Genomic DNA, 20,157 nt, shown 5'->3' with positions numbered 1-20,157 from the left:
ACAGAGAGAGGCAATATCTTCAGTATGCTTTGTTATATTAATACATTTTGTATTACAATTTTATCTTCTTCACTTTGACATTTATTTCCCCTTTAACGAGCCCAAATGCCTAGCCGAGAGCTCTTGACTTTAAGCACATGCTTAACATCAGCATATTGACTGTCACATTCAGGCTAATAGGCTTAACTTAGATGTTTAAAGTTAAATATCTGTTTGAGATCTTTGTCAAATGAGACCCAAACCCATCAATTTTAAAAAATTGACGTAAATGGAATCTTTACTTTAGTGACACTCAAAATAATGCTGCTTCGTCATCATCATCATGATAATACAAACATTCAATATTACGTTTTTGCTTCCAAAATCTTTATCTGTGATAAGAGCCTTTTCTTGTAACAAAAGATTCTGAACAAAAAGTAGTTTAAAAGAGATTTTGAAGTTTTGATTTGCAATACTTAGTCCATTTTGAAACCTTTATTTTATTTCCTTTTGTATTGTGAGGGCAAACAATTGTTGTAGCTTTCATCATGAGCTCAAGCAGAACATTTCAGCAGACCGAGCTTAAGTGCATGCAGATGGGTGTAACAATTTTTCTTTAGGATATTACAAAACCAACTGTAAGCAAATTAACACAAAAAGGAGGAGGCTTTTTTCATAACCCTGGGTAATTCTGAGCACACTTTCAAAGGATCTCAGGTTCCTCTCATAAAACTAAACGAAACAATTGTCAGTTTTTAATATTTTTGACTTCTGAGTCTTACATCACATTAGCATGAATCTCATTACCAATGCAAGGGAAATCATAAACAAAAAACATACAGCTGATGTAATTTATTTTTGAGAACAATTTTAGGATCATATTCCTCATTAATTATGTCTATTTTAATGGAAGGAGATAAAACAATCCTGTCTCTTAATACAAAGCAACTGAACAGGATTTGGAGTTTCTGAAAAAACAAAGGTGATAGATTTTCTATGTACAACTTTATTTTTTCTACTGGAAGAGTGGCACATGCAGTGGTCAAAACTCACTCAGAGTGTACTAATGCAGCAATTAAATTCTCTGGATATGAATTTTGGTCAGAGATGGCAGAGGAGCCATTCCTACCTTTCTGAGTGACAATGCATAAGAACTCAGGAGTCTGCCTCGGTACGTCGGAAGAACCTCTTGACCTCAGAAAAGCTGAACACATTCTTGAAGAATGGGTCCACCAAACTTTCTATATTTGAATTGTCTTTCAGTGGTCATGGTATTTTTGACTTCTTACTCTTTTCTTGTGAAACTTGGAGAGCGTTTGCTTCCTTGTTTGCATGTATGAGGAAGTGAGAGGAAAAAAAATTTTTTTTTTTTTTTTTAAAGGAGTGACTGCCACAGGAGATAATTCCATCTGCCTGCCTGATTTGGCATTTTCAACTCAATTTCTCAGTTTCTCCTGATGAATAATCCAGCTCTTCCCAGTAGTATATACAGTTTAAGTGCCGAACACATGCTACAAAAATAATGATTACAAATAATTACTGTAATGGGGTGAACAACTAACGTCAATTAGTTGGTGTGCAGAAGTTTCCATGACAATAATGTTCCGCTTTATGGAGTTGTTCATTTTTCAGCCTAAAAAGCTTTCTGATATACTTTGTCAGGCAACAACATGACTTGACCATCCCAAAAAATATCTCAACAGATACAAGTAGTCATGGACTGTGCTCCTACTTCCTTCAAAAGTTAAATCAATACCCTGTGCAGAACTAAGTTAAAGTTTAAAATAAACACTTAGTTGTAATAAAGTAGATTTCCTGATGAATATTTTTGTAATATTTACATTGCTCATTTCCTGAGGAAACTTTAAAAGAATTGTTAGCTAAATTTTTAAACAACGCTCTAAAACTACACGATTTTAAAACCACAGTTTAAAACTACACTTTAAAAGTCTAGTTATAGTACAAGAGGTAATGGTTTAAAATTACAAGAAGGTAGGTAGGTTTAGATTAGGTATAAGGAAGAAATACCTTGCTGTGAGGGTGGTGAGGCCCTGGCCTAGGCTGCCCAGAGAAGCTGTGGATGCCCCAACTCTGAAGTGCCCAAGGCCAGGCCAGATGTAGCTGTGGGCAGCCTGGGCTAGTGGGAGGTGGCAGGGGGTTGCAATTAGTTGGTTTTAAGGTCACTTTCAACCCAAATCATCTGTGATTCTATGAATAGAAATGTTGGTGTGCACATGTACTTTGTTACATATTGTCCAGTCAAGCTCTGGTTCAGAACAACACTTCAGCCAGTTGTTAACTCCAGGTTCAGTAACCTCTGTCTTATCAAATGACATGTCTAGATAAAATTTAAGTAACATTCAGAATAGAAATGCTTTACTGAACTGAGAGTTAAACTAAGGCATGCTCTTGTTCAACTGCAGATAACAGAACTCTTGTTGAAGGAATATGTAGGTAAAAATAAGTCTCTGCAAGAAACTAAAATATTTGGTTTCAGAATAGTACTTCTGAATTTGAATACCTATGAACCCAATTCTTAACGCTTTCACATTAAACTGTTCCTCCCAGCACTGTAATGGATATTATTGTAATAGTCAATGGTAGAAATTAATTATTTTGATTTGAAAAAAACTTGACATCTTTAAAATACAAACCATAACACAACAGTGATGCAGACAATTTTTAAGGCCCTTTGTGCTTCTCATCCTTTCCATATTAAGATCAACAGTTCAATCAACCAACCAACCATTGTTTTTGCATTTTGTCTGTGATTTTGTCCCTTTCTACACTGTATATTGATTGCAGAGAAAAATAAATTCATGAATCCATGGAAATAAACAACAGCTATCAATGAGCTTATGACAATTCACATCTCTTTGCAGCACAGTCTGTCAAAATAAATGGATGCTCTTCATCTACTCTAGTATACAATCAGCCACATCAATATAAATTCTTGTCCTACCCCACTACTTACTGCCACACTTACCTCTCTGCAAGCTGACCTGTGGTAATCCCTTGCATGCAGGCAGGGAGAGAAAGCTGGAGGCAGGAATGATCCAAAAGTCTTCTTCCAGACATCACGAGCAGTGCTTCCACAGTCCAAGACTTTCAGTGAGCGATATGAGTGCTTTGTTAAATTAGGGACTTAAACAGGAAAATGACTTGAGAAGTAACAAGACAAAAAGATGATGACCGTTTTTGTAAACTCCTTAAGTGGGTCACCAAACACAACTGCCAAGTGACCAGAGTTCTTCACTGGATATTAGCTGACTTAGATATTTCTGCATACACATTTAATGCCTCCTGTAACCCAAGGATTATTTTCTCAAAGCACACACTTACTAGATATTCGTACTTTTGTCAGAGTTGGAGGCCTGGCTGTAAAAATGCGCTTTCACAATGTTGTATGGTTGTTCCTCCTGCCTGATGTCTGTAACGGGCACTCTAGTGGAGCTGCTAAAGCTTACAACTTTCTCATTTTCTTGGTCAGCTTCTTCACTGACGTTAAAGCAATAATTATACCACTGCTAGAGTATGTCAGTCAGTATCATCTTGAAAACAGAGGAGGAATGGAGACAGACTTAAAATGCCCAGATGAAATAACAACAATGCAAACATTCTTATTGCTCTTCAGTAAAAGGCCATAGTCGTACAGAAATGAAGAGTCTTACAGCTCCTCTGTAATTTGGTAGCTCAGTGGAATTACACAAGTATATATGTTATCTTGGAGTATTAAAAAGTGAATCATCAGAGTGGTAATTTCTGGTTAAGAAGTGACAGTTAGGTCAGAGAATAGAATCCTCTATGCTCTTCAGCAAGCTAAAATTTTTCTCAGTTGATACACACTATATAAAATACTTTTTTTTTTTCCTAAAGATTTTTGCTTTTCTATTTTCAGACTCAAATTACAAAATGTTTGACAAGTTCCAAAGTTTGCTTGTAAAAATCCCCAAGTCACGAGCAAGGCGGATAAAAATCTGTTCATTGTAAAAAGGGAAGGGGGCAGGGTGGGGAAGGAAAGGTTTGTTGATAAGTTTGCTACACGTTTAACCACAGCCTCCAGCGCAAATCTGCATTTATTGTAAGTTCCTATTTATTAGAATATATGAAAAATATTCAGTAAAACTACATCTTGTTTTTGAAGAAGTACACCCCAGTAACTAAGGTGTAAGACTAGACCAAGTTCTAGGAATGCAAAAATGTAAGCAGATTGGGAAGATGAGTATTGGGATAGAGAGAAAATAAAGGAAGTTTGAAACTATGCTTTGTCCCATTTAAAGTTTCTTGAGGAAACAGTCAAATTCCAAATGAGCAAATAACAACAGAAAGTGGACTAGGGAGAAATCACAAAGACAATTAGCAAGATCAATCTAGGACAGCTTTTGGCTTGTCTAAATCTATATAAGGAAAACGGCCTGCAACTCACTCTGAAAGTGATGGGAACCCACGCTTCAAACACATGTCTTGAAAGAATGTCGGAAACCTTGTTCCTCTTTTGGCTGCGGTTACAGATGCTTTCTCCAGACAGTGGGCTCAGTAGTTTCAATTGTCTGGAGTACTCAAAAATACATTCTCCCCTGGAAGATAGTCTGCATATACTTACAATAAACATTAACTAAATCAAATGACTTTCACTTCAGGATAAATACTTTCAAGAAGTCAGTTAGAGACACTTATAGTAAATTGCTATTAATTGGTTTTTCCAATCTACTTAGGTTGTACTAATGAACACAATCACTTCTAACATATTTATATGCAGGATAAATCTTTCCTCTATCCGTATGCCTGCAAAGGGCCCAAGATACAATGGAGATATTCTGCAGCAAGAACACACAGGAGCCACATTGGGACAGGCGAATGATCCTGCTGCTTTTCTGTGTCCCTGAACTCTGTCGGTTCAGGAACAGCCAGGAGAAGCTGCCTGCGCTCACTGTGGGATAGCCACCCCAGTGCCTGGACCTGAGCAGGGCACATTCTGTAGCTTTTTGGCTAGAGAATATGTAAGTTACATAACATGGAAACTCTCAGCTCTGCAAAGCCAATGAAACCACATTTTCCTATAACTGCTACTTCCCCCTTTTGCACGTTACCCACTTGTAATGGCTTATTGTAAATTGTATGATAATATCTCTAAAGATGGGAACTTTTTTCTTTTGCATGTGAACATTACCCAACACTGAGAGGTTCCCAGCCCTGACGGGACATTTTAGGGCATTATTGGAAGGAGATCAGTCATATTATACTGCTCAGCTCCCTTCTGCTAAGACCAGATATGGAACAGAAGTAAGAATTTGAATTATGTCTGTACCACAACTTAAAAACAATCATGTTAACTTCAGCAATTTGAAGTTGGTTACTGGAAAAACCCTAGGTTCAGCAGAGCAAGGCTGCTGGTAGAGTAATTTGCTTCACCAACTCCTAAATAATACCGAAATGTAGTCCAATTATTTTTAGAAATTATCTGCTCTATTCTTGTGTAATTTTTCTTAACAGCTCTGAATACCTAAGGAAGCACTGCAGCAGACCATAGGGCCAAGATCTATCTGAGAAACCTGCATGCATCATACGCTTTGTATGATTCCACAACTCATTAAGTCTAATTTATGGCATATGTAATTAGGCACCTTTGAATCGAACCCAGGTCTCTAGAGATAATAACACTTAGAACTTATATAGGGCTTTTCATCTTCAAAGTGCTTTACAAACATTAACTAATTAACAACATAATAAGACATGAAAGGCCAATGTACTTACCCATAGTGCTGGATAGCCTCTGTATAATTCAGATTTTGATGTTTTTAAATTGAAGATCCAGTCTGGGTGCACATGGAGAACTTACTTGTGGTCCCTTCCACAATCAGAAAGCATGACTTTCATATCATATATCTGAATTCCCAGAGTATTTCTCTACTATTTATTGCTGAGTCAGAAGAAATAGCTCCTAATATTGAAGGAAGATATGGAAATGAGCAGTCTGTGAGGGTGTTTGAGCTTCCTTGGATTTGAGCCACAGTACTGGGGCCTTATGCAGGAGGGGATTCCCTGAGGGTACACTGCACAAGATTTCTGGTACCACCAAACTCCATATCCTTCCCAAGGTAAACCTAGTAACAATTATACACAGACTCTAGGACTGGCTATCTAGGGGCTGACTATCAGGGACAAAACCTAATTTCAGCCCCAAAATACATTTTTATGGTAAAAGCTACAATGTTTTCCCAGTTCCCTCTGCTCCTCTGAAAAGTGTAAAATATTTAACCTTTTTTTTTTTTTTTTTTTAATAACATAGTCCAATTTACACACAGGGCTCTTGAGACAGTGTACATTTGCCATTTGCCTTTTTTTTTTTTTTTTTTATCTCCGTGAATGTTTTCTTGGTGGTAGCAATGTTGCAGATGTTATACCAGGTTCCCCTGCTGAACATTACTAATACAGAAAGATGGAGGATAAAATAAAAGGGGAGCAAGTGATATGGGCAGTTTTAGCAGTCAATCCTTCAGACATCAGCCTGTGGCAGTGATCATTTTCATAAGCTTGGGATATTGACCACTGTCTGTGTATGTGCTTTGTTTAAACATCACCTGTCCAAAAGCTAAAAAGATAACGCATGTCATGGCAGCATCTCCTGCCCATCTCCTGTCAATGGCTGCCTCTATCCCCTTGGGGATTCTACTGTGACCAGAAATTGAGAATTTGGAGACCAGTGCAAAAATATACCAAGCACGTGAGAAATATATATATATATATATATATATACATACACACACACACACCTCCCTAACCCTGTACACTAAAATTCTCAGAAACAAATCCAGGTGATTCTGCAGTAATGGCACAGGTGGAACAGCAAGAGAAACTTAAGAAAATGAAATGTAACATGGATCAGAAAACAATACGTATGTGGAAGCAGCAGGCTTTTGCACTTCCCCACAGACAAACAGTCCAGAACAAATCCTGAAAGGTAACAATCTCATAGTAGTAATGCCTACAAGAGATCCTACCATAAACATAGGGTCTAATTAAAAGCGTTACAATTTTTAAATGCAAATGTAGAATAGAACTGTCAAAATGTTTTATCCCTGAAGTGTGAATGCTAACCTTCCCATACTTATTATATAGCAGTACATTTTAATTTGCCTGGAGCAGAGTTGAATAAAGCAAGCACCACAAACACAATCAAATGGATATTTGAAAGTACTGCTCTTCACAATAGCTGTGCTTCTGAGCAGGGCTTCAAATGTTGATCAATTGATTACCAAAATCAAAGAATACATTTCCCAAATGAGCTTCTGCAAAAGCACTCAATACCACCAGAGAAAAGAACATAAAACTGCACAGAACAGCAGTGTTCTTTAAAATATTTACAAATGCAACTTTTTACTGCTTTCCTGTTCATAGCTTAAATCTGCAAAGATCTAGAGTAAAGAATAAAGCACTTCTGATAAATTAATGGTTTGATTCAGTTTAAGTGTGGCAAATTCAGTTAAACAAAGACAAAAAACAGTTTAAAATGATCCAAAGGTATGCCTTAAATCTTATGGCAAATCAGTCTCTCCACTCAAATGACTTCTGAGCCTTTTAGAAAACTATAGCGAAATATATAAAACATTCTCTAATTGCAAACTGTGTGAATATTCTTACTTCATAAAACACGCTTATTGATTTTTTTCTCCTTATCTCTAAGACAGATCTATTCATGCTTATCTGTCCCTTTCAAATTTTCTCTCCTCCCACTATTGCTGGTAAGAGGTACACTAGATGGTCCTTATATGAGTGAATAAAGGTGAGATATTTGGCCTGTTTCTGACCTTGCCTCAGTTACTATTTGCTCAGCAGAGGCCTCTGTTGAGCTAACTACAGTTTGCGAGAGCACTCATGGGTATTCTACAGCTCCTCCCCTCACGGGGACAGCTGTTTTCTGGACTGACTAATTATTAGCTGTAACTATCAGTGTCTAGTCCATCTGCCATCTCCAGTGAGCTGGTTTCTTCTGCTGTCCTGATGATGTACTTCTATTGTTTTCTTTGTCATAAATGTCAATGAACTCCTGAGAATAACTACCCACCAAATACACCTGGTTTTCATTTAGTGACTTTAACCTGAAAAAAACAGGACTGAAAAAGGAAAACTAATTTCCAAGCTGACATGAACCTATTACTTACATGAGCTTCCATACGTTTTATCCTTCCTTCTAAATGCAGGTTGATGTCTTGCACCATCTCTCACAGTAGCCTTGTCTGTTGTGCTGTGCCATCCTCACCATGAAAAAAATCTGAGCTGGGGTGCGGCTTTGGCAATATGTATAGAGCAAAATTCAGAGTTGTTCACAAATAAGTAAGCTCTCAGCACCCTTGCCTTTCATCACCCATCTCAATAGGAGGCATTTGTCCTCAAGAACACAATGGGATTTTGACCCCACTGTGCAACTGTTGTCCTAGTCTGGAAATTGTGAGGGAGTGCTGGGAGGATCAAACCTATTTTGTTGATTGAAATGAACAATTCGCTTAGAAACAGCTTAAAATACAAATTAAAAAGCCCCTACCTTCAGAGCTTCTGAGAGTTGATACTGTGGTTCTGCCTCTGTTTGGATGCAGAATTTATAGCCTTTAATCTTTCCCATTGCCCACTGTTTCATTAAAAGAAAACAAAACAAAACAAAACAAAACAAATCACACTTGTACTAACTCTTAGAGTATCAGAGAACACACTGCCCACAGATTTTTCCTCTTTTCTACACAAATACCTTTCTGGAACATGCCTCTGTGTTGAAATCCTCTTGCGTAAGCAGCAAGTACTCCAGGATTTATCACATCATAAGTAAGTTAAGAAGTATTTAGCCTGGTGACAATTAGGCAGTTGACTCTCTACCTGTACCCTTCATCTCCAGTTTGGAAAAGCAGCATTGTTGGAGGAACCTGACATGAAAAAAAAAAAAAGAAGAAAAAAAGACAAATGGTTACTAGCGAGAGTTGATAGAGGAGCCAGAAACACAGGAGACCAACAACTGTAGGGCAGGAATCTTTTTTTTCTTCTATTTTTGCAGATAATTTCAGCTGAGCTGTGTGCCACTTCAAAAAAACAGGATTTATCCCCTGTTGCATTACGGCAAGGAAAGCGTGCAGTGATCACACAGATAACACAGGAAACTTCCCACCATTTTGTATTTCCATTTGTGTGCCAGGGGAGATGTCACAACTCCTGTCCCTCACTGGTATTTGCTGTCTTTGCCCAGATGCTCACCGGGAACACCCACTCTTTCAGCAGCAGCTGGGTCAGATAAGGAACTTTTTATTCTATACTGTCCTCCCTTCAGCAGTTAATGAGAGAATTTGGGTGGTAAGGCCAGGGACATTTTTCTTCCAGCGCTGTCATTCCCAAACTGCACACAGACCTGTCTTCCCCTCCGTTTGGTCCCGCACTACTGTATCTTATCATCCTTCAGTATCTCAGGCACTAGGACATACTAGGAGACTCATTGTTCACTTACTCTTTGGAGGAGCCAGGAACAATTCTGCCTCTGGATCTTATATTTATTTAGGTGTGATAATCACATGAGTATCCTTAGTCTCACTACAGGTGATAAATGATATTGTTAATTCCATTTTACAAATGGAGAATTGAGGCACAGAGGCTTGGACAGGAGACTGGACACCTATCTCAGTTTTCCTGTTAAACTCTTCAATGTTCATTCATTCAAACATTTCTGCTTTTTTGCTATAAATTATTTGTATAATGGGAAAAACAAAAGCATCAAAGCTAAAACCAACTCACCAAAAACAATTAAATAAAAGTATTTGAATGGATAATGACATTTCTTCTTCAATATGACTGTCTTTCAGTACAATGAGGCAAGATGAGGTTCTTCCTGTGCTAGCAGACAGCTGTAACTCTGCAAGGTAAGTGAAATGCTAATATTGATCGCACAAGATGGAACAGGCTACATAGGCAATTGGTCAGGCAAAGCAGTGATGGCAACACATGGGGTATTATGGATGGTTGAAGTAGCAAAGGATATCTATCTTTCTGTCTATCTACCTATTTTCTAGGATGTCTATCATCATCGAACTTAGCTATCAAGGTACAATGGTAGCACTTAATCATCGATAGATAAATACTGCCTATGCCATTAATTGGGGATTGTGTCAGATTTTCCTTGTTTGTACCTTTGCTGCCTTTTTTTTTTTTTTTTCCTCCACAGTTGTGAGATGGTAGCATTTTCTCACAGCCTATATGTGTTCATTTGGGACTTGTGTCAGTGGCAACAGCATAGCTCTGTGTGTCTGCCCGAGCTTGTTCAACTGAACTCCTTCCCAGGAAAAGAAAATAGCCAACTGATGAGACTTCTAACAAAATTTCAAACCCAGCGTCATCATAATATCTGAAATATCATTTGGAAGCAGCAGCAGTGTGACCAGCCTGTGCACCTGCCCCTTCATTTGCAGTCAGAAGTAGCTGAAGAGTATGGAGGGGTTTTCCCAAGCAATACCTGATGGGAAACCACAACCCCTGTTGCTGTATTTTCTCTATATTTAGTATGCAGCAAGAGCCTGCAACAGTGTAGAGCTGTGTGTTTGCTGGTATTTTTCTTGTTCAAAGCTTTTGAGAACCCTTTACTGAAGCATATAATGCTGCCTTGAAATTGGCTTCTAAACCACATTTTGAGAAGAAGAAACACAGGCACTTGGCTGTGTGTTTCTGCTCTGTGCCATGGCTCACTGGAATCAGAAGTGCACCCCATCGCCCCCCTCCTCACCTCCTTGCAGCTCTACTCTCGTCAGCCTGTCTCTGATCACTGGATTCCTCTCTAATACAACAGCTTCCCTCTCCTTTTATTCTTATTTTTTACATTACTAGTTATGAACTCTGGTATATAGAATTCCCCCTTTCACTTCTGCAATTTAGTCTCTTCTATGGTTTTAAACTCTTAGGAGAATTCATTTATGGTTACAGAGTTTTACTTTAAAACCAGTCTTCCGAGGGCAGTATTGGGAGTGATCACTGTGCCTCTTGTTTTTATCTGAAGTATTGCAAAAGGAGAGCCAGATAGTCTAAATTAAGTGATGGAGCTTTTGCCTTGACATTTGGGAGGTTAAATTTTGCCCGTGACTGTCAACCTCTGAGAAGAGGAGATGGCATTTGGAGTAATCCAAAACTCCTGCAGAGTTACATTACTGTGGCAGCCAGACCAGAGTAAATCTAGTCTGAAGATCTATTGGTTCAATTACCGCTTGGGGTCAGGACATGCCATAAATTATTAGATATGCAAATGGAAAACTCTGACTGTTGATGAAAGGAAGATGGATGGATTTCTTAAATACTCATAATCACTGCTAAGACTGACTATAGATTGATGTATAGCCATTTGCCTGTAAAAGATTTGTTTCATTCTTAGGTAATTTTTCACATTTCTGCGTGCAGGTAAAATATCTTTTTATTTTACTTGTGTGTGATATTTTAAAAATAAGCTTAGGAAGTCATTTGGAGGTCTGTTTCGAACTGCTTCTGCAACACCCCATAATTTTTACAACTAGATTGAGAGAAGTTTGGAAAATGCTAATTCTCATTCTGTCTTCACTTACCACAGTGTAAATCTGAAATGCTGCACCATATTCAGTGGGGACACACTGATAATGTTTCAGGGAGAAGAATCAAATCCTTTCCTCTTTGGAGGTAAAGTGGGCAAAGAATTGCACAGAGCAAACTCAGGTTTGTGAATTTGCTGCAGAGTGAAGGACTATTGGTATGTGATAAACATCACTTTATCACAACATGAACTCTGTGGTGCTTCAAGAGCAAACCAAGAAATTTTTGTGGGTAGAAAAATGAAAATATAATGTATTACACCTGTTTTTGGTGTCACTTGAACACATTATTTATGGTCTTATTTCCCAGTGTGATTAAATTTGGAAGAATTTGACCCCTACCTCTGTCATGTAGAAAGTCTGCTACATCTATAAAAACTTGTTGAATTTCTCTTGTGGATTATCTCTTTTGGGAGAGGAGGTTTTACTACATGTAAGACAGAACGATTATGAGTGTGAGAATAACATATGCTATTCAACGCCACCTGCTGCTGCAAGGGAAAATATATTCCCAGATGCACCTTGACTGAGCAGAAACAGATGCAGAACTATAGGAAAACTTGTTCTAGTTGATAGAAAGCTTGCTTTGCTGAAATATATCGCAGTGCATGAGGGAATACACTTTCCCAAGACTGATGCTAACTTTTTCCAAGCAGTCTGTGAAAGCCAAGAATGTTTCTAAAGGCTACAAAGCATTCCTCCATTGGATGGTAGTTTCTAAACAGTTTTCACTTTTGTCCCTCTAGATAAAATATACTACAGACTTTCTCAAGGTTCCCATTCACTTCCTAAATCCATTGCCCATTGCTGTTGTTATTATTATTATTATTGGAGAAAAAAAAAAAATCTTACATGGTTGGGGATGACATCTAAACTGTAAATTGCGAGTTACTAAGGAATTCTCAAAGAAGAGTTCATAGATTTGTTCATATATTGCAGTTTCCATAAGAGAAAAAATATGTTAGGAAATATATTAATTTGCCCAAGATGAGGTTATACAAAAGTAAAGTTGTGAAGGAAACAAGACTAGGATTAAGGCATGATTACTGAGCTACCTGCAGTTAGAGACATGCATTTTTATGAGAGACATGCACTTTTATGAAACAATAGATAGAAAGTCTCAGGATTGGCATACTTTTATGTACTAGAAAAATCAAAAGCCAAAATCAAATGGAAGCATGAAGAATCCACAATGCCTGAAGGAGGCCTAGCCTGTGCTCTTTGGAGAGATTTCCAATCACATCTCCAAAATGATGTCCTCACCTTTGACTGAGTGCATCTGCAAATCCTTGCTGAATGCCATACTTAGGTTATTATACTTGAGACTTTCCTATGGAAAAATAACACGTTTATGGAGTTTAGAAGCTTATTCTGAACACTTCATTATAGAGTCCTCTTATTATCTAACATTCATCATTGGCTATCTTCATTTTAGATTACAGAGAGCAGAATATTTAATTAAGTACAAATGTACCTGCTCTGGTTTACTTTCTTTTGTAGCAGCAAGCTGGATTCTTGGTTAGTATTAACCAGTTCAGTTCCTCTGATCTGCAACTGAGAAAATGGTTTTATGTTTAAATTGGTTAAGAAGTTTTGCTCTGTTAAAAAGAAAAAAAAAAATAGTAAGTTTGTAGAACCTATTCACTGCAGATGAATAACATAACCAGGCTGAAAAGGAACATGATGGAGGCAAAATTTCTGTACAGTCAAATAAGTAGAAAATGTTTTATGCACAAGTAAAATTGCTGGTATGATTGGTTTTCTTGTGATGTACTCTACCAACTTTAATCTTAAACATTTATACAGATTCTCTGTTGTATTATAGTAAAGGACCTTTTAAAAGAGCTGTGAAATAGACCCAGTACCTTCAGTAAACATACCAGAACCACTATTTGCCCCTTTACCCTTCTTTTCTTCCCTCTTTCCCCACTTTCAACTACACTCCATTTCAGGATCATAAAAAACTCTTTCCTGGCCAAGTATTTGGTGTCTGGATCAAGTATGCATGTTCAAGTCAAAAATTATTGTAGCTAACTTATTTGAGGAAAAAAATCAGTTTGTATGAATGAGTATAGGAGCCACCAGAGACAATGGAATAAAAGCTATTTCCTTGAACCTGCTGCTACGACATTGCAGCTCACCACTTGTACCTTTTAAGTTCGAGAAAGCCAACAATGTTGTGTGAGTGAGCGGTGTGCGTGATGTTTGAACTGTGATTGTTTGATTCTAGCCCGACACCAATCTAACCTGGAAACAACTCCTCAAAGCCAACAGAACCATGTACGCAGAGAATGAGATAAATGAGATTGAAAACTCAGACTTTAAATCCTTCCCTATACAATTCTGGCAGCCATTTAAGGTTTGTAGGGAGGCAACAAGAAAACAAGAAACAACCTAATATTCATAACTCCTGTGTGAAAACACTAATAATAGTGAAAAGGATGCTTCACTTCAAATTTAATGTTATGACTTTTTTTTTTTTTTATCTTGATGATCATGATCTTATTGTACTCTAAACCAATCACAAAATGATCAAACTTCAACTACCTCTCCACTGACCGGATTTCTGCAATGTATTCTGAAGTGGAAGAAATTTGAGAAAAACAACTGAAACACAGCAGAAAACCAAGCAAACTACAAACACTAATGACTACTGTCTCTTACTTTACGCTGTAAAAAAATCATGTATGTACATATGCTTGACATAATTTGTAAAAGAGCAACCAAGCAAAAATCCACCTTGGGAAAGTGAAGAACTTAATGAACTGTATTTCTGCTCAACTTCTAGACAAAAAGCAAGCATGAATTCTCCTTAATGTTGTTCAAATCCTCAGCAAATTAATAAGCACAGTCACTTGGTATCATCTTTGTGTCTGTTTCTGTAGGTAGGCAGGTTTTGGGGAAGAATAATGATAACTTCACAGAAATGTTGCTTTAAATTTTTAAAGAAAGATACCATAGGAGCTCCACAACATATTGGTATATTTAATATTCTTTATTTCTATAACCCCCAGCTCCCTCTTGTGTCACTTGTTTAATAGATATGAATTAGATTTACTATATATGTAAATGTTTAACTGATATTTTGCAACATAATACAGCTTATTGATCAGGTGGTAAATATTTTTAAGTTATTTAATCATGAATGTTTCTTGCTTATTTTCATGCAATAGCACGATGAACTCATTCTCCCAACTTTTGTCTCTTTCTAGCACAGAGGTTTTTTTTAGATTGTGTTCAGAAATGGGCATTTTTTACAGCTCATTCAAAGTACATTTTATCACCTGGCCCCCTCCACTCGGTTTGCTTATAGCCAATGACAAAATAATTATAATATATTGAATGCACTACTACTTATTTTATTGCTTGTTGCTTTATTGCCTTCCTACAAAGTTTGTAGTTAAAACAATTTTTACAGCTTTAAAGAACTGAAATGAATTAATATTTCTAGAACTTAAGCCAGAAGTAACCATATTTTCAGCAGCTGAATTTTCATTAAAATTTACAAAAGACCTCTGCCTTCACTGATTTATTGTTGCACTAGGTAAAACTACACACAGTATATAAAATACTGTGTTACTCCACTTGTAGTTTGATCAAACATGTTATCAGTGATTGCAAGTACATTTTACAACCCTAGCTGCTGAATCGAAAAAAAGGTGATACAAGCATCAATCTCCAGGATAAAATCAGAGCACTTTCTACCACAGTTTGACCTTAGTGATGACTTTGGATAGTCTTACTTGTCTAAGTCCTTGCAACAATTACCAAGGGACGGTTACAAAATGCAGCTTTAATGGTGCAGGCTGGAATTACTAGCAGCATCAAAGACTTAAACACTAACCCCAGAGATTTCCAAGCAGAGAAAGAATTTGAGCAAACTCTGATGCCACTGTAGGAATGAAATGGAAGAGGGCTGCAGGCACCAGCCCCAGACTTTATGTGTGTTCTTTATTGTCTGCATCCCTGAACTCTGCAGTGTCATTAGCAAATACAAAATGCTATAAATAAAAAAAAAAAAAACAGCTTCAGATAACTAAGACCACAAGATACAGTTGACTCCAGGTATAGCTGCCAAATCTTATTTATAGCGTGAGGAGACACAGTTAATTACAGGCCACAAAAATGTTAATTTCTGTCATAACACAAGTTACAGTCTAAGAATGAAAAAGCTTATTTTTGGACTGAAATTTTTTCTCCTAATAAAACCTCCGTTAATTTGAAATCCTCTCTCATTCTAGTAGGCTACAGGATAGGCAAAGAAAGGACAGATAATTGTGACTTACCGATCTATTTAGTAGTTCTAAATACAATAATCTTCAAACTCAAATAATAATAATAATAAAATAAAAAAAAAAAACATTTTTTGGCAAGGCAAAGTTTTGAAGGTAGGAAAGAATCAGAGGCAAAGATCATAGAAGACTATTTGAGCAATGGCAGTTATATCTGCTGATAATTAACATTAAATAATTTTCCAATTAGTATAAGATTTAGAAAACATTCAGTCCTGGTGACCCAGAAAGTGAATATAAAATGCATCTTATGAACAAACCTAATCCCTCTCCACTGCGAAACAATCACCAATCATTAAAACTGTTCTAAAGTACATTGGATAATTAATAAGATAAACATTATGCACAGGAGGAAGTTGATTATATTACATATAATCAGACATCGGTCACTCCACAAATTGTAATTTATTTTCCCTTAATTTGCATTTATTATCTAAGGTATTTCAGGGACTCTAAAATAACATGAAGCGAGCAGTTACAAAGATGACTCATTTAACTTCAAAACTATGCTTCAAGCTTTCAAAAATAAATTACATACAATTTCAGGAAATAACACACCATTCCCATGCAACCTGTAATTGTTGCTGCAAAAATGGTAAACTCATTTTTGGACGGTAAATACCACAATTTAGGGCAACAGCATTCATTTAGCAGGTCTTACAGTGATACGTGAAATAGTATGGTAATTTGCATGGATATTGCAATCTAAGTTTATATATGGAGTCTACTTGGTTAAAAAGGTCATACAACTGTAACTTTATAAGAACAAACTGGCAGAGTGGTTATAGTTAATATCCACCTCCTACTGCAGATCAGAAAATCTCTTCAGTGAAATGGGAAGGGCTGTGGTCTTCTATAGCTTGCATTCAACATCACAACTACTACTTTTATTTATTTTTTGGCTGGGGGGAAGAGGGGGAACTGCTTGTGAATTTGAGACTCCTTAGTTTACAACCCCTATGTATATGAACATTGCTAAAATTTCAGCTTCTAGGTCAGTACTGAGCTTTCTAAGTCCTTAACAAACATCTTTTTGTATCCCTTCATGTCAGATTTAATTGTACATGGTGAAAGGAAACCCTAATCAGGATTCAAGAGAAGTACTCTAAGACATGTATCTTCCCAACCTGAACTATCCTGTGATCCTGTGAAAGCTTATGAGGAAAAAAGCAAGTTTTCATCACATTTAAAATCCCCCCCCCAAATTACATAATTAAAAATTCTTGTTCTTGACTATTATGTGGCATTTACACAACAGTCGTACAACAGTGAGGTGCAATGAAGGAAGTGGTCACTTCCCAAAGATCTCATTCCTTTCAGAATCTGTCCCTGGAGGACAATATTTGAAACATGGTATTAAAACATACACGGCTTTTACAAAATCATTTCACAGCCTATCAAAAAGATCTGTTTTCTGTTCTGTGATTTCCCCACACATTCCCAGTGTCTTTCACTCCACTTGCTCACCTCCATATCTTGCCCACCACCACCAGTTCCATCAGGAATATTTGTGGGGGTTCAGAGAAAAATAAATAAAGCATACTGAGCTGCTGTACAATGACTTGCACCACTTCTTTTAAGTAGAAACCCAACTAATATAACTCTGGTTTTACCAGTCTGCTGCACTAATACCAAGTAGGGACCTTACTGAAAAAAGCCCACAGCAAAGATCAAGACAAGCAGCTGAAAAGCTACCTGGAGTTACCGAGCCCTTCTGGTGGACTGACATCAGGACAAACCACAACGGAGTCACGGCTCTTACTTCTTTGAAAGATGATGTCTGCCCCAGGACCACTTCCATCTGGAAACTGTTTGGGGTTCTACAGTAAGTTACCATTAGGTCCACGCTGCATGTAAGCATCTCTGTACATCTTCAACTGGACACTAAAAGGAAACTCTACACCCATTAAAGTCAATACAAGTTTCCTTTTTTTTTTTTTTTAAACCCCCCCACAAAGATGCTTTAATGTCACCCAGAGGGACAAGTTCTGTACATGCATCTCAGGTCCACGTTTGACCTGCAGAACACAGACTCTTTGCAACTGAGATCACTTTTAATTTGTTCTTGTGTGGTCCTGTCTAAACAACATAACACAATTCAGACTGAACTATTTGTTAGAAAGTCTTTATCTGTCACGTGTAAAGTGTTAAAAGAAAGTATTTTCATAGATGAAATACATTTTCATCTCTAACTACAGATATTTAAGAACATTTCCCCACAAAATGGATTAGAATCTTTGAATGAAAGGCTTTATAAAAATGTAAATGCACTCTACAATAATTACAGTGACAATAGATCTTGTTTTCAGCAGTCTTACGAGCACGTAGGCTTTCAGCACTGCATTTGTAGCAGTGGTGGTTATACAGCCACGCTGGTTTGCGCAACAGTTTAAAGACAAACGGGAAAGCAAGGTCTTTGACTGGAGAAGCTGACAATTTAAATAAGGCTGACAATTTACAGAAAATTGACAACAGTGTTGTTCAGTGGGTAGGAAGGGCAACAGCAAACAAGCAGCAAGAGAAAGTGATCTTGTGAGAGCATTATTTTGAAGGAATCCAGATGAGCACACTGTTGCAATACTTTGGGGTTGGTTTATTTGCTTTTTAATTTGAGGAGTGCCAAATTTGGGTGTGACTCCCCAGAAATCAGCAACTTGATGCAAAAATTTTGGCTTGGAACAGAAGACAGAACAGAGGGAGGGCAGGCGGTGGGGAAGGACCTGGAATAGCAGCATTTTCTCCCAGGTTTGGGTGCATCTGTAATACATCAAAACATCCCAAATAAAGTGCTGTTGGTGCGCATTTGGGCAGATGTCAGAGATGGTCAGGAATTGGAGCAGTACAACTAAACACTATCTAAATGAAATCTCATACAATGTTTGTGACAGCCTTTTAGAGAATCATAGTTCATATTTCTTAGGGAGCCAGTTTGGGGTGGCTGCTGCTCATGTAGGGAGTTGTTCTTACAATTTCCTGCAGGTCCAGGATTGAAATGATCCACTGCAGTGAATTCACAAGCTTAGCATTTGTTGCTCCTGCGACTAAAGGTTAAAGTTTCATTGGTTGACTGAATCAAGATCACCAGTTGCCCATTACTTATTTTTGTGGTCTTACTCATGTTTGATTTCAGCAGATTTTGAGTAATCTCAGTCTCTGAATGTTAAACTAATGCCACATATGCAAAAGATTAAGTTTTGTCACTGCAAAACAAAGCAATTTCATGAATAATTTTCTTTTGTGGGTGACTGGGTCAGTGAGAGCTCTTTCAGCCAGCACAGGCAGTGTCTGGCTGTAAACACACTGGACGGCCGTCCAGCCCACGTGAGCACAGCGGAGGAAGGAATATAGCCCCTGGTGGTGTTGAACAAACCTGTGCCATTGGAGTTATGGCTCCTTTTGGCATGGATGGCTGCATGCAGCAGCTCTGACCGCACGTGGTGCTGGTCAAGGGCTGTTCCTGATGGAGATGAACACAGAGAAAGAACGTTAAGGCTTTTAGGGAGAAGAGGTAATAAAGGCTGTTTGGATGACTGGCCTGTTTGAACTCACAGCCAAAAGACAGAGTCTTTTAGTACAATTTCTTTAAAGGATTTTCTAATCCAGGTGCTCAATAACACACCACAAAGCTTTGCTTTCCATTAAATACTCCACAAGATTTGAATGAAGGTGTCTTTTATATATTTGCCCAAAAGCAAGAGTAAAAACCTGCAATTCTTTAAATTGATATGCTATTGTGTGGCTGTGCTCCTACCCAGAGCAACTAATTGCATAATTTAGCCATAAAACCAACCTAAACAATGTCGTTCTGTTGAAAGTTCACCTTTCTGTCAAGTTGGCAGCGAGCTAACCCTAATAATTTGAACCTGTGTTTGCAAAGCTGTGCCTGAGCCCTGGCACACAGCGCAGCTGTGTGGGACGCAGGGTGAAAGCGTTAACCAGGGATGTTCCATCTGAGAGCACAGGGCTGCCACTTCCCTGCTGAACTCTAAACTTACTATGCAAATGCCAAACTGAGATGCACTAAACTTTTCTCCTGAAAATAGCGTGAGGCCACGCTAGTTCCAAGCAGGCAAAGACTGAGAGTCACTGAGGATGAGGAGGTGCAGCACAGGAGCCAGGAAGTAAGGCTGAAAGGCAGAGGGAGCAAGCGATTTCTCTTTGTTATCAAGTGAAATGACTCCACAAATATGACAATAAATCACTGCAGGAATCAATCTGAGTGGAGGCAACTGCTCCATGCTGATAATGCATCAATCAATATTTAATGTTTACACTTTAATTAATCTGCACGTAGGAAGCATTCT

General features: G+C 37.8%; 1 protein-coding gene across 2 annotated transcripts in view; it reads right to left on the bottom strand.

Moving 5' to 3' along the window:
* LOC106045268 (uncharacterized) overlaps nt 1-20,157 on the bottom strand; it is a 312,839-nt gene that overhangs the window by 2,714 nt on the left and 289,968 nt on the right. For both annotated transcript variants that reach the window (XM_067004462.1, XM_067004463.1), the window contains 7 exons: nt 13,036-13,115; nt 12,825-12,891; nt 8,723-8,894; nt 8,522-8,605; nt 5,734-5,920; nt 4,406-4,568; nt 2,966-3,084 (listed from right to left, as the gene is read on the bottom strand). The gene's annotated coding sequence lies outside the window, so the exon portion shown is untranslated. The remainder of the gene's footprint in view (nt 1-2,965; nt 3,085-4,405; nt 4,569-5,733; nt 5,921-8,521; nt 8,606-8,722; nt 8,895-12,824; nt 12,892-13,035; nt 13,116-20,157) is intronic.

The sequence above is a fragment of the Anser cygnoides genome, chromosome 12, assembly GCF_040182565.1.
Source record: "Anser cygnoides isolate HZ-2024a breed goose chromosome 12, Taihu_goose_T2T_genome, whole genome shotgun sequence".
Lineage (NCBI taxonomy): Eukaryota > Metazoa > Chordata > Aves > Anseriformes > Anatidae > Anser > Anser cygnoides.
This window is presented reverse-complemented; position numbering and strand designations above follow the sequence as displayed.